Below are 15,799 nucleotides of genomic sequence, written 5' to 3' on the forward strand. Positions count from 1 at the left end.
CATTAATAATTTATGTGTGATGTTCCTAGTCCTCTTTTTACTGTAGAGCACATGTTCCTAAAGACTTTGAACAGTGCATCTGATCACTTCAGTTCTGTGTCTGCACAAACTTTAGTCAGTTTATGTTTTCAAGATTCACTTTAATATTCTGCTACCCATGGTTGTGGAGAATAAAATCATGGATGAATCTAGGACTTCACACACTTCCTTTACAATCTATCTTCAAGCTGCATCCCCTGACAACTTTTTCAAATTTTTTAAAAAATATTTTATTTACTTATTTGACAGACAGAGAGAGATCACAAGTAGGCAGAGAGGCAGGCAGAGAGAGAGAGGGAAACAGGCTTCCTGCTGAGCAGAGAACCAATGCAGGGCTTGATCCCAGGACCCTGAGATCATGAGATCATGACATGAGCCGAAGACAGAAGTTTAACCCACTGAACCACTCAGGCAACCCCCCATCCCTAACAACTTTTTTTTTTTTTTAAATATTTTATTTATTTATTTGACAGACAGAGATCACAAGTAGGCAGAGAGGCAGGCAGAGAGAGAGGAAGGGAAGCAGGCTCCCTGCCGAGCAGAGAGCCAGATGCGGGGCTGTTCCCTGAACCCTGGGATCTGGCCTGAGCCGAAGGCAGAGGCTTTAACCCACTGAGCCATCCAGGTGCCCCCCCCACCCCCCCGCCCCCCAACAACTTTTAATAGCAAGTAATCCAACCACGGGACAAGGTCCTTTAGAAGTATCTTGCTGATAGTCTTTATGTCAGCTCTTTCACACTGTAAAAATACACATATAATAACAAAATTGGTTGCACAGGAACATTAAAAAATGTGAACAAAATCAATTACTTTCAAAGGAAAGTTAAGCCTGCTTCTTTGTTTTTAGAACTTTCTTACAACGAACACCTAAGAAATAGGACAGATTTCATAATGCATTCAAGCAATGCTGGAAAAATTTGGACCATACTAACTATGATAAATATTCTTAACATTCTTTTTTGTATTTGTATCCATACACATGAATTACGGAGCAAAAGGAGAGAGTCTTTGTCTTACTAAGTGGCTGTGAAGTGCTAAAAATAATCTATAGGTAAGGACTGCCTGGGTGGCTCAGTGGCTCAGTGGCTCAGTGGGTTAAGCCTCTGCCTTCAGCTCAGGTCATGATCTCAGGATCCTGGGATGGAGTCCCGCATTAGGCTCTCGCTAGGCAGGGGGGCTGCTCCTTCCTCTCTCTCTCTACTTGTGATCTCTCTCTGTCAAATAAATAAAATCTTTTTGTTTTTTAAAAAAATCTATACGTAAAAGACCTTGAGTGCATTAGCTTTAAAAATCAATGCTGTAAAGATCATACACACACACACAATTAAAGATTATATTATATATTATAATCTTATTTATTATATATAAATAAATATATAAATTATATAATATAAAGTTTAATTTTCTCTCTTATTTATATATATAATATACATATTCAATATTCTGACCTTATTTTGAATGACAATATCCAGATGAGTTGACAAAGTGGAACTGTTAGTTGTCAAAGATAAAATTTTCTGAGAATAGAGAATAACCACTGCTCTAGTTGCAAAATTAGTTAGAAAAGACACGTTTTCTAACAACCAAGGAGAAGCAAAGATTCCTCTGTGAAACTAATGAAAACTTAAGCCTTGACGTCTCGCAGCCCTGTGTGGAATGTAAAAACCTTAAAATATTTCAGCTGCTTTAGAACTGAGCAGTCATTATTTTTACAATTGTTCATACAGTCTTGAGCTACCACCAATGCACAATAATGGGCCAGAGTAAATGTGAGTGAACCTTTGAGAGGTAAGAGAAACACTCTGGGGAACATAAAGTGTTCTCCTCGTTGGACAACCTGCTCAGAGGGCAAAGAGGAAATTTTGCTAATTCATATGCAATCATTTATTAACTCCTAGCCAGAGACCGGTTTTATTTTCTCAGAGCTACAGGTTTTCTTTTCTTATTACACAAAAAATTTAAAATTAATTTTAATATAAATTAAATTGAATTATACACATGTATACAATGCAATCATATTAAATACTATATTTAAATGATATGATTTGAGCTTCAACACAATTATTTTATCAAGCACTTTTTAAAGAAAATATTTATCATGTTTCGATTTTGCCATCTTGGCTTCAGTGTTACAGAGAATGAACATGTTCCTACATTGCAAAGACTACACATAGGGATTCCATGGTAGCTCTTCATACTCCTCCTTTTTCTCATATTTACTTTCTATAGTTCCTTTGTCCTTATATCTTTTTCATTTATTTCCACTTTTTTTGTTTTCTTTATGACACTGATTTGCTTTTAAATTCCTCACACAGATACAAAAATTACAAGCACTAATTGCAAAATAATTAAAAATAATTAAATAAAACAGCATGTTTTGTGTTGGAAATCTGAATTGTTTTACCGTATCTTATAACCAATTCTACAACATTAAAAAAAAATCTGTGTGTTGACAATGTAGCTGTTTTTCTGTCGTAATAAATTTCAGGATTAAGTTCTATTTTTCTTATTTATTTAATATCTGTGAACATTGATTTTAAATACTAGATATTAGAGTCCTTATAAAAGAAATATATATGTGATTATTAAAAAATGGATGTCTTGTGCTTGCTTCGGCAGCACATATACTAAAATGGGAATGATATAGAGATTAGTATGGCCGTCATGCAAAGATGACATGCAAATTTGTGAAGCAGTCCATATTTTAAAAAAAATGTATGCCCTGACTTATGAATCTTAAAGTGAAATTAAATTCTCCAAATGGCCTATGATAAATCATTAAGATAATCAAGGGGAACAATCTTAAGAAATGTATTATTGAAAATATATTCCCCAAAACACAATATACCATGTATGTTTGTCTTATTAATTTAAATATTATGACACACATTTCATTTTCCAGCTCTTAGTTTTATTTTTACTTATTTATTTATTTTTAATTTTTTATAAACATATAATATATTTTTATCCCCAGGGGTACAGGTCTGTGAATCACCAGGTTTACACACTTCATAGCACTCACCAAAGCACATACCCTCCCCCATGTCCATAACCCCACCCCCCTTCTCCAAGCCTCCTCCCCCCAGCAACCCTCAGTTTGTTTTGTAAGATTAAGAGTCACTTATGGTTTGTCTCCCTCCCAATCCCATCTTGTTTCATTTATTCTTTTCCTACCCACTTAAGCCCCCATGCTGCATCACCACTTCCTCATACCACGGAGATCATATGATAGTTGTCTTTCTCCGCTTGACTTATTTCGCTAAGAATGATACGCTCTAGTTCCATCCATGTTGTCGCAAATGGCAAGATTTCATTTCTTTTGATGGCTGCATAGTATGCCATTGTGTATATATACCACATCTTCTTTATCCATTCATCTGTTGATGGACATCTAGGTTCTTTCCACAGTTTGGCTATTGTGAACATTGCTGCTATAAACATTCGGGTGCACGTGCCCCATTGGATCACTACGTTTGTATCTTTAGGGTAAATACCCGGTAGTGCTATTGCTGGGTCATAGGGCAGTTCTATTTTCAACATTTTGAGGAACCTCCATGCTGTTTTCCAGAGTGGTTGCACCAGCTTGCATTCTCACCAACAGTGTAGGAGGGTTCCCCTTTCTCCGCATCCTCGCCAGCATCTGTCATTTCCTGACTTGTTAATTTTAGCCATTCTGACTGGTGTGAGGTGATATCTCATTGTGGTTTTGATTTGTATTTCCCTGATGCCGAGTGATATGGAGCACTTTTTCATGTGTCTGTTGGCCATCTGGGTGTCTTCTTTGCAGAAATGTCTGTTCATGGCCTCTGCCCATTTCTTGATTGGATTATTTGTTATTTGGGTGTTGAGTTAGCTAAGTTCTTTATAGATTTTGGACACTAGTCCTTTATCTGATATGTTGTTTGCAAATATCTTCTCCCATTCTGTCAGTTTCTTTTGGTTTTGTTAACTGTTTCCTTTGCTGTGCAAAAGCTTTTGATCTTGATGAAATCCCAATAGTTCATTTTTGCCCTTGCTTCCCTTGCCTTTGGCGATGTTCCTAGGAAGATGTTGCTGCGGCTGAGGTTGAAGAGGTTGCTGCCTGTGTTCTCCTCAAGGATTTTGATGGATTCCTTTCTCACATTGAGGTCCTTCATCCATTTTGAGTCTATTTTTGTGTGTGGTGTAAGGAAATGGTCCAATTTCATTTTTCTGCATGTGACTGTCCAATTTTCCCAACACCATTTATTGAAGAGGCTGTCTTTTTTCCATTGGACATTCTTTTCTGCTTTGTCGAAGATTAGTTGACCATAGAGTTGAGGGTCTATTTCTGGGCTCTCTATTCTGTTCCATTGATCTATGTGTCTGTTTTTGTGGCAGTACCATGCTGTCTTGATGATGACAGCTTTCTAATAGAGCTTGAAGTCTGGAATTGTGATGCCACCAACTTTGGCTTTCCTTTTCAATATCCCTTTGGCTATTCGAGGTCTTTTCTGGTTCCATATAAATTTTAGAATTATTTGTTTCATTTCTTTGAAAAAGATGAATGGTACTTTGATAGGAATTGCATTAAATGTGTAGATTGCTTTAGGCAGCATAGACATTTTCACAACATTTATTCTTCCAATCCAGGAGCATGGAACATTTTTCCATTTCTTTGTGTCTTCCTCAATTTCTTTCATGAGTACTTTATAGTTTTCTGAGTATAGATTCTTAGCCTCTTTGGTTAGGTTTATTCCTAGGTATCTTATGGTTTGGGGTGCAATTGTAAATGGGATGGACTCTTTAATTTCTCTTTCTTCTGTCTTGTTGTTGGTGTAGAGAAATGCAACTGATTTTTGTGCATTGATTTTATATCCTGACACTTTACTGAATTCCTGTACAAGTTCTAGCAGTTTTGGAGTGGAGTTTTTGGGTTTTCCAAAAGTATCATATCATCTGCCAAGAGTGATAGTTTGACTTCTTCTTTGCCGATTTGGATGCCTTTAATTTCCTTTTGTTCTCTGATTGCTGAGGCTAGAACTTCTAATACTATGTTGAATAGCAGTGGTGATAATGGACATCCCTGCCATGTTCCTGACCTTAGCAGAAAAACTTTAAGTTTTTCTCCATTGAGAATGACATTTGCAGTGGAATTTTCATAAATGGCTTTAATAATATTGAGGTATGTGCCCTCTATCCCTACACTTTGAAGAGTTTTGATCAGGAAGGGATGCAGTACTTGTCAAATGCTTTTTCAACATCTACTGAGAGTATCCTATGGTTCTTGTTCTTTCTTTTATTGATGTGTTGTATCACATTGATTGATTTGCGGATGTTGAACCAAACTTGCAGCCCTGGAATAAATCCCACTTGGTCGTGGTGAATAATCCTTTTAATGTACTGTTGAATCCTATTGGCTAGTATTTTGGTGAGAATTTTTGCATCTGTGTTCACCAAGGATATTGGTCTATAGCTCTCTTTTTTGATGGGATCCTTGTCTGGTTTTGGGATCAAGATGATGCTAGCCTAATAAAATGAGTTTGGAAGTTTTCCTTCCATTTCTATTTTTTGGAACAGTTTCAGGAGAATAGGAATTAGTTCTTCTTTAAATGTTTGGTAGAATTCCCCCGGGAAGCTGTCTGGCCCTGGGCTTTTTTTTGTTTGGAGATTTTTAATGACTGTTTCAATCTCCTTACTGGCTTTGGATGTTCAGGCTCACTATTTCTTCCTGGTTCAGTTGTGGTAGTTTATATGTTTCTAGGAATGCATGCATTTCTTCCAGATTGTCAAATTTGTTGGCGTAGAGTTGCTCATAGTATGTTCTATAATCGTTTGTATTTCTTTGGTGTTAGTTGTGATCTCTCCTCTTTCATTCATGATTTTATTTATTTGGGTCCTTTCTCTTTTCTTTTTGATAAGTCTAGCCAGGGCTTTATCAATTTTATTAATTCTTTCAAAGAACCAGCTCCTAGTTTCGTTGATTTGTTCTGTTGTGGGTTTTTTTTTTTTTTTTTTTTTTTTTTGGTTTCTATTTCATTGATTTCTGCTCTGATCTTTATGATTTCTCTTCTCCTGCTGGGCTTTGGGTTTCTTTCTTGTTCTTTCTCCAGCTCCTTTAGGTGTAGGGTTAGGTTGTGTACCTGAGACTTTTCTTGTTTCTTGAGAAAGCTTGTACCGCTATATATTTTCCTCTCAGGACTGCCTTTATTGTGTCCCACAGATTTTGAACCATTGTATGTTCATTATCATTTGTTTCCATGATTTTTCTCAATTCTTCTTTAATTTCCTGGTTGACCCATTCATTCTTTAGAAGGATACTGTTTAGTCTCCATGTATTTGCGTTCTTTCCAAACTTCCTCTTGTGGTTGAGTTCTAGCTTCAGAGTACTGTGGTCTGAAAATATGCAGGGAATGATCCCAATCTTTTGATACTGGTTGAGTCCTGATTTAGGACCGAGGATGTGATCTATTCTGGAGAATGTTCCATGTGCACTAGAGAAGAATGTCTATTCTCTTGCTTTGGGATGAAATGTTCTGAATATATCTGTGATGTCCATCTGGTCCAGTGTGTCATTTAAGGCCTTTATTTCCTTGTTGATCTTTTGCTTGGATGATCTGTCCATTTCAGTGAGGGGAGTGTTAAAGTCCCCTTATATTATTGTATTACTGTTGATGTGTTTCTTTGATTTTGTTATTAATTGGTTTATATAGTTGGCTGCTCCCATGTTGGGGGAATAGATATTTAAAATTGTTAGATCTTCTTATTGGACAGACCCTTTGAGTATGATATAGTGTCCTTCCTCATCTCTTATTATAGTCTTTTGCTTAAAATCTAATTGATCTGATATAAGGATTCCTACTCCTGCTTTCTTCTGATGTCCATTAGCATGGTAAATTCTTTTCCACCCCCTCACTTTAAATCTGGAGGTGTCTTTGGGCTTAAAATGAGTTTCTTGTAGGCAACATATAGATGGGTTTTGTTTTTTTATCCATTCTGATACCCTGTGTCTTTTGATTGGGACATTTAGCCCATTAACATTCAGGGTAACTATTGAGAGATATGAATTTAGTGCCATTGTATTGCCTGTAAGGTGACTGTTACTGTATATTGTCTCTGTTCCTTTCTGATCTACCACTTGTAGGCTCTCTCTTTGCTTAGAGGACCCCTTTCAATATTTCCTGTAGAGCTGGTTTGGTGTTTTGCAAATTATTTCAGTTTTTGTTTGTCCTGGAAGCTTTTAATCTCTCCTTCTATTTTCAATGATAGCCTAGTTGGATATAGTATTCTTGGCTGCATGTTTTTCTCGTTTAGTGCTCTGAAAATATCATGCCAGCTCTTCTGGCCTACCAGGTCTCTGTGGATAAGTCTGCTGCCAATCTAATATTTTTACCATTGTATGTTACAGACTTCTTTTCCTGGGCTGCTTTCAGGATTTTCTATTTGTCACTAAGACTTGTAAATTTTACTATTAGGTGACGGGGTGTGGGCCTATTCTTATTGATTTTGAGGGGCATTCTCTGAACCTCCTGAATTTTGATGCTTGTTCCCTTTGCCATATTGGGGAAATTCTCTCCAATAATTCTCTCCAGTATACTTTCTGCTCCCCTCTCTCTTTCTTCTTCTGGAATCCCAATTATTCTGATGTTGTCTCGTCTTATGGTGTCACTTATCTCTCGAATTCTCCCCTCGTGGTCCAGTAGCTGTTTGTCCCTCTTTTGCTCAGCTTCTTTATTCTCTGTCATTTGGTCTTCTATATCGTTAATTCTTTCTTCTGCCTCATTTATCCTAGCAGTGAGAGCCTCCATTTTTGATTGCACCTCATTAATAGCTTTTTTGATTTCAACTTGGTTAGATTTTAGTTCTTTTATTTCTCCAGAAGGGGCTTTTATATCTCCTGAGAGGGTTTCTCTAATATCTTCCATGCCTTTTTCGAGCCCAGCTAGAACCTTGAGAATTGTCATTCTGAACTCTAGATCTGACATATTACCAATGTCTGTATTGATTAGGTCCCTAGCCTTCAGTACTGCCTCTTGTTCTTTTTTTTTGTGGTGAATTTTTCAGCCTTGTCATTTTATCCAGATAAGAGTATATGAAGGAGCATGTAAAAAGCTAAAAGGGTGGCAACAACCCCAGGAAAATATGTTTTAACCAAATTAGAAGAGATCCCAAATCGTGAGGGGGGAGAAAGGGGATAAAAGAGCTTCAGAAAGAAAGAAAGAAAAAAAAAAAAAAAAAGAAAAGAAAAGGAAAGAATTAAAAAAAGAAAATGAATAAAGAAAAGTATAAAAAAGAAAGAAATATATATATTAGATAAACTAGTTAAAAAACATTAAAAAAGAAAAGGGTAAAAGTTAAGAAAATTTAGCAGAAGAGAAAAAAATGAAAAAGAAAAAGAAATTAACTGCAAGACTAAAGAATCACAGGGAGAAAGCCATGAGTTCGGTGCTTTGCTTTCTCCTCCTCTGGAATTCTGCTGCTCTCCTTGGTGTTGAAACTGCACTCCTTGGTAGGTGAACTTGGTCTTGCCTGGATTTCTTGTTGATCTTCTGGGGGAGGGGCCTGTTGTAGTGATTCTCTAGTGTCTTTGCCCCAGGCGGAATTGCACCGCCCTCACCAGGGGCCGGGCTGAGTAATCCGCTCCGGTTTGCTTTCAGGAGCTTTTGTTCCCTGAGCGCTTTCCATAGAGTTTTGGAGGTCGGGAATACAAATGGCAGCCTCCTGGTCTCCGGCCGGAGGAGCCTGATAGCCCGGGGCCCCACTCCTCAGTGCGCCCTCAGAGAACAGCGCCCAGTAACTCCTGTCTGGCTGATCTCTGGCGGCGCTCTGAGCTCACCGAGCCTGCAACCGGTTCAAGGTCACCCCGAGCTGCAAGCTCAGTGTTGGCTCTATCTCTGTAGCCAGCTTTCCCGTTCCAATACTCGCAAGCTCTGCGACACTCAGACACCCCCGATCCTTCTGTGACCCTGTGGGACCTGAGGCCACACTGACCCCGCGTGGGCTTTGCCCCAGTTTAGCCTCTGGAGTAATGTCCTTCAGTGGAACATGTGCTCCGTTGCTCTGCCGCTTGCCGGGAGCCAGCCCCTCCCCCCGGGGTCTATCTTCCCGTCGCTTTGGATTCACTTCTCTGCCATTCTCTGCCAGTCTTACCTTTCAGAGTGTGGTTGTTTTTTGTTTCTAGAATTGCTGTTCTTCTTTTCGATCTGCCGATGGATTTGCAGGTGTTTGCAATCTTTAGATAAGCTATCTAGCTGATCTCCTGCTAGCTGAAGTAGTCTCAGCCTGCTACTTCTCCGCCATCTTGACTCCTCCTCCCCAGCTCTTACTTTTATTAATACAGGATATGGCTGAGTGTTCCTTTTTTACAATTAAGTTTTTGGGTTATTAGATGACTAGTAGATGAATTCTTATATCTGAAAGATACCTCAAATATTTTCTGGGGTTTAATTTTCTAATTTTTGGATAAAGAGATTTAGGTTCAAGTCAATTTATTTAAAGTCATCATATAACAAATTAATAAGAGAGTCAAGATTGGAAAGTGAACTTCTCAGGGTATTTGTTCAATGTCATCTGGGGGGTTAGAAACCAGAAAGCCCTCCAAATAGGAGAAGTAGGCCCCAGCCCACATAGATTCAGATCAAGGCTCAGAACTTTAGGTTGGCCCACTCTGCTGGTCCCAGAAACTGGAGAGGGATTTAAAGAATTTCCAAGTAGGTACTCTAAGGAGAAGGGTCCTATAGAGTTGTGGGGCCAAGGCAGGGGTTCTGTTTGCATGGATTTAAAGACAATATTGCTCCCATGGCACTTGGAGAACCATATTTAAGCAAACAATGACACAGTTAATAAAAGCTTACACAAAGTGCAGTGGGAACTTGAAGAAAGAAACAGCTTATTTTGTCTGATAAAAGAATAGGAAGGCTTCTTGAATAGTGTATGATTTGAGGAGGGTCTTCAAAGATGAGTAGGACTTTTTTAGGTTTTCCAATTAGAAAGATCACATCTGTGAAATTCTAGTTATGTTAATAGACTTTGTCTTAATCATTTGGACCACTACAACAAATTACCATAGACTGAGTGGCTTATAAACAAAAGAAATGTATTTCTCATAGTTGTAGAGTCTGGGAAGTCCAAGATCAAGCTATCAGTAGGTTTGGTATCTGGTGAGGTGACCCCAGTTCTTAGTTCATAGATAGCAGTCTTCTCACTATGTCCTCACATGACAGAAAGATAAGGGAGCCCTCTGAGGTCTCCTTTACAAGGGAACTAATCCCATTCATGAAGGCTTTGCCCTCAGGACCTAATGACTTTCTCAAATCCCCATCACCAAATACCATTCCATGGGGGATTAGGGTTTAACATATATATTTTGGAGAGACACAAACATTCAATCCATAACTGAATGTTTGTTAGATTTGAGAAACAATGAAAATTAAATGTGGCAGGAATGTGCTTTGAGTCAGGGATTAGTAAATGAAGACAGATAGGTGAAAGATAAAGAATTCAATATTGGGAATGAATGTGCCTAGAGACAGGGGAGTCCATAATGGAAACCCTAAACTAGAATAAAGGGTACATGAAGGCATATGGTATGGGTGAAGTTGCAGCAGTAAGAGGATCCAGAACAAGAACGATCTTGTTTCTTATACAAAAGCAATTATTATCAAACTGAATGTATTTAAACGTCATCTCAAATGGGGGGAAAAAATTAAACAAAGTTTGCATTTTTGTTGAAATAGAAATAGCCAGAGTCAACTTTATTTGACTCTCAGTCCATTGAATAATGTTTTTGTTTTTGTTTTTGTTTCCAGGAAAGGGGAGAAGAAAAATAGATAATTGACAGAGTAAATAATGGTACATCTCAAAAACAGTGCTTTCTACAATAAATATGCCTTATGAGTCATGCAATTCTCTAAACATATTTACAAATTTTTGATAATAGCAGAAGACTTGCGGTTAAAGGGTTTTATACCAGATGGATAAATACAGGGTTTGTATAAACATAATTTGATATCAAAGGAATCATTTTTTACTTTTACTATCAGTAAAACACATCAGAAAATATCTATAATCTATGATAAACATGCTTACATTTCATCTCACTCCAAACATTTGCCTCAACTAAAGTTGGTTTTTGTTTAGATCACTGGGTCTTAAATATTCTGTATCAGTTTTCTCAATAGAAAGTAAAGCAAATCTCAGCACAGTACCTGAAGTAACAAAGTACTATTAGCTCTAAGGAGATGATTTCTTCTCTGGGCAAACTCGTGGTCTATTATTTGTTTTTAATGAAGACTGAGTAAGAAGAGGTAAAATTCAATTAGTCTGAGATTTGTTTTAACATAATCTAAGACATGACTGTGGAAAAGAAAGAAGAGATGATTATAAATGAAAAAGGTTGACAAAGTGTTGGTAATTACAGAAAATGGGTGCTGGTAAATGGGCATAAATGTGTTTTAAAAATAAATGTTTCTCTGAGTTCTAGGAGCCATATTAGCAGGTTAATCCAACCCAAGGAGAAGGTTCTGGGAACCTCAAATCTGCAGCCAACTGGTCAGAAACACAGGTAAAAACCTGGATTTTCAGTTGGCATCTGAAATGGGGGAGGGCAGTCTTATAGAACTGAGCCTGTGGAATCTGATTCTATCCCCAGGTAGATAGTATCAGGATTGAGTTAAATTGTAGGATACCCAGCTTGTGTCCAGAGAATTGTTTGTTGTTGGTGTGGGAAAACTATTCATTACTTCCACCAACCCCCTCCACTGGAATTGGTACTAGAACCTAAAAGACCTCCCAATTTGTGAAGGAGAGTATCACCAATAAAATTTGAGGCTAATCGTATATTTAATTCCAATCATATCACCTGCTCCTTAACTGAATAGTTACTACCCTAATTTTTTGATCATTTTCATGTTTATTAAAAATATTGCATTATGTAATTATCTTTAAGTAATTGTTTAATTTTAATTTAATTAATTTCAATTAAATAATTTTTATTTAATAATTTTAATTTAATTATTAGTTAATAATTTAATAAATTAATAATTAATTTAAATTTAATTTTCATGTCACTTCTTTCTATTCTGTATGTTAATATATAAAGCCACAGCTTATTCATTCCATTGCTGTAAAATATTTCATGGTATGAATATTGATATTTATACAGTCTTTGGATAGTGAAGCTATTCTATATGATAAAGCTATGAAAATTCTGCTATGTCTCCTAGAGCACATGTAGAGAATTATGTCTAGGATATTCCTAGTTGAATCATAGGTATGTATATTTTCAGTCTATCATGTAATGCCAAATTATTTCCCAAAGTATTATAAGCAACCAGTTTATATTCTCTACTGCAGTGCATGAGTGTTCCTATTCCTCTACAAACTTGCCAACAAACAATACTTTTTACTAATTGGTAGGTAGGTGTGCAATATCTTATTATGTCTTTAATTTATATTTCCTTGATCACTAATTAGGCTAAAAAACTTTTTATTTATTGACCATTCACATATCCTCTGTTGAAAAAACTTATTATTATTGCCAATTTTTATATTAGGATGTTTATCTTTTTCTTATCTATTCATAGTATTTATGACATAAAGCCTTCTTTAATTACATGGGTTGTAGATATCTTCTCGTATTTTGTGGTCTTTTCATTTTTTACGATGTTTTTTGATGAATGGAAGTTCTTATTCATTTATGTGTTCATTGATTCACTGGTTTATTTATCTATTCATTAAATAGCCATTTACTGAATATTGGAGCACTTTGGAAAACAAAGCAAAACAAAATCCCTGCTCTTGGTGAGTTTATTCAATAAAGGAAGACAAACAAAAATAGTGCACTAACTAAATTATAGATTATGTTTGAAGCTAATTAAGTATTATAAGAAAAGAATAGAGTAGAAAGATTGGAAGCTGGAGGGGATATCAGTACGCCTTATCGAGAAAGTGAGTTTTAAGCAAAGACTTGAAGAAGGCAGGGGATTCATCCTGAGATAACTGGGGGAATACCATTCCTGGGGGAGAGAAATAGTCCATTCAAAGGCCTTAAGTGAAAAAAGAAAAAGACCAACGTGTATGGAATTGCATAAGTGGGGAAAAGAGGAGTAAAGTGGGCCAGAAAAGTAAGAATGTACAGAATGGGTAAGATCTTTTAGGCCATTGTATGTGTTCCAACTTTTATTTTGGTTAATAGTGGACTAATAAATTGCAATGGACAAGGGTTGTTATAACCTTGGTAAGAGATCATAGTGTTTGGATCAGTGGTAGTAGTACAAGTGGTGAGAGATCATTGGATTATGAATTTCTTTTTGTAAAGAATTTACTTAAGAAAAGGAATTTGCATACAGAATGAGAAGAGAAAAGTCAAGAATAATTCCAAAGATGATTCCAAGATTTTTGACTTGAACAATTTGAAGGATTAATGCATTAATTTATATGTGAGAGGTTTTGGGGGAAGATTCAAGAGTTCATTTTGGACATGATAACTTTGAGATGATAGTGAAGTTTTCATTAGATAGGTAGTTTCATATGTAATTATGGAGTTTAAAGGAGCAATTTGAGCTGATGATATAAATATAGGAGTTCTTGGCAAAAAGTGTGTTTAATGCTATAAAAGGTGGGCTGCTGGGTGGCTCACCTGGTAAATGTCTGCCTTCAGCTTGGGTCATGGTGTTAGGATCCTGGGATCGAGTCCTGCATATGGCTCCCTTCCTCCACAACTTGTGCTCTCTTTCCCCAATAAGTAAATAAAATCTTAAAAAATAAAAAGCTATAAAAGGAATGAGACCAATAAAGGAGTGAGAACAGATAGAAAGGAGAAGACTGCAAAAGTTTGAGTCCTTGGGCACAAAATTAAAAGGTCAAGTAGGTAGTGGACTTGTAAAGATCAACCAGTGAAATATGAGGAAATTCAATAGAATATAATGAAAGAAATAACAAATAAAGGAGAGAGTGATCACCTGTAGCAAATACTGTTGATAAACCCAAAAGAAGAATGGAGATTGATCATTGTGCTTATGAATGTGGAAGTCAATGGTGACTTAGAAGAGAACTGTTTAAGCAGAGTGGTGAAATGAAAAGATAGGAAGAGGTGGTCAGAGGAATGCATAAAACTGAGATTATGAACAGCTTCAATTGTTAGTAATGAATTCCAGGGCATGATGATGGGAAAGGAGTGGCTGAGATATCATGAAACACATGATACCTCCTTTTTATAGTTTCCCATGTTTTTTGTCTAGTGATTCCATGACCTCTGATGATCATTACATAGTCATTATTTCATGAAGCCTTGCAAAATGGTTATCTGTTTAATCTATTACTGCTTTTTTATTTATTAAAAAGAGTTTTTTAAAAAATGTATTAACTCTCTGGTTATCTGATGTATAATTTACATTCTGGAATAAATGCTTGATTCTTTTATTTAACAGATTTCAGTATAATGTGTTTGTTGCCTAGAATCCTCTTTAGGTGGGCTATGAATTTTTGTTTAAATATTATGAACTGATAGATTTTAACTATTTGATATGTTCATTGCAGTTACTCTTTTTGTGCCCAATTTCCCATCTTTGGCTAATATTGGACCTCCTCTGTTGTTCCTTGAGTCTTTTTGACATGGCCACAGTAGTCTTTACTAGCTTCATTGCTTTCTGATATGACAATGTGTTCTAAGATCAACATTGATATTTTCTTTCTCAGGTCTCGCTCAGACAATTCTCCAAGTAACCCTTGTCCTTTTCAGTGGGAAATAATAATTACAAATCATAATCATTTTGTTAATTGTAAACATTTATTTCTTATTCTACATTTCTACATTTAAAGTCTTCCTGAATATTTTATATATTTGAAAGAGCAAGAGAGAATGTACATATAAGTAGGGGGAGGGGCATAGGGAGAGGGACAAGCAGATCCCAGCTGAGTGGAGAGCAGGTCACGAGAGACTCCAGAGACTCAATCCTAGGATCCCAAAATCACTACCTGATCTGAAGTTAGACATTTAACCAACTGAGCCACGTAGGTGCCCCAGAACCTTAAAAGATTCTGATGCAGTTGTTCTGTGAATCACACTTTGTGAGACACTGTACTATGAATTTTGTTTTTTTTTTATTGTACAGACAATAAGGAATTAGCAAGTGGTGTCAATCAGGGATATAAACCAATCAGTTTTAAGATTATTCTGGTACTATAAAGAGAATGGACTAAAGTGGGAGAAACAGATGGTAAGAAGACTAGAAAGGAAGTTTTTGAAATTGTTCTAATAAAAGATAAGAAAGAGTACGTGGCCACTAGACATTTCTGAGGTAAAATAAGATAAGCCTCTCCCTTATATCCTTTACTGAAAATATCCTTTAATGGATAGAAGGGAGAGGGAGGAGCCAATGATGACTGAAGGTTAGCCCTTTTGTGTTTTGAAAGGTGTTTTGATTTCAGAGAGATGAATTCTGTTCAGGAGTCAATTTTTCTATATTTAGAATTTTATGTTTTCTTAGGAAATAGTATTTGAATATGCAATGAAAATCATCTCGTGACATTTCCTAAAAGAATATGAAATACACACACACACATATAATAGGAAGGTACTTTATGCCCTATCATGTTTGTGTATACTCTAAGTTTGATATTTGGAAGGTAAATGTTATGCAACATCTTTATAAGTGTTTTCCTTTTTGGCATTTGGGAGAACCACAACAGACTTTTTTTAAAAAGTAGAGTTAGGAAAAGTCCAATTCATAAAACCGAATGTCATAACAGATCAAAAGCAACTCTGTGACTATGGTTCATGAAGTAAAATCAGGATGATTTT

At 36.4% G+C, this 15,799-nt stretch overlaps 1 non-coding gene across 1 annotated transcript; it reads left to right on the forward strand.

Annotated features, from left to right (window-relative positions):
- The first annotated feature begins 2,642 nt into the window (after positions 1-2,642).
- Positions 2,643-2,746, forward strand: LOC123390199. Its single transcript, XR_006604866.1, has one exon. It is a non-coding gene; the product is annotated as a U6 spliceosomal RNA (small nuclear RNA).
- The last annotated feature ends 13,053 nt before the right edge of the window (positions 2,747-15,799 follow it).

This window comes from Mustela putorius, unplaced genomic scaffold (genome assembly GCF_011764305.1).
Source record: "Mustela putorius furo isolate JIRA1106 unplaced genomic scaffold, ASM1176430v1.1 tig00537284_pilon_pilon_pilon, whole genome shotgun sequence".
NCBI classification, from domain to species: Eukaryota; Metazoa; Chordata; class Mammalia; order Carnivora; family Mustelidae; genus Mustela; species Mustela putorius.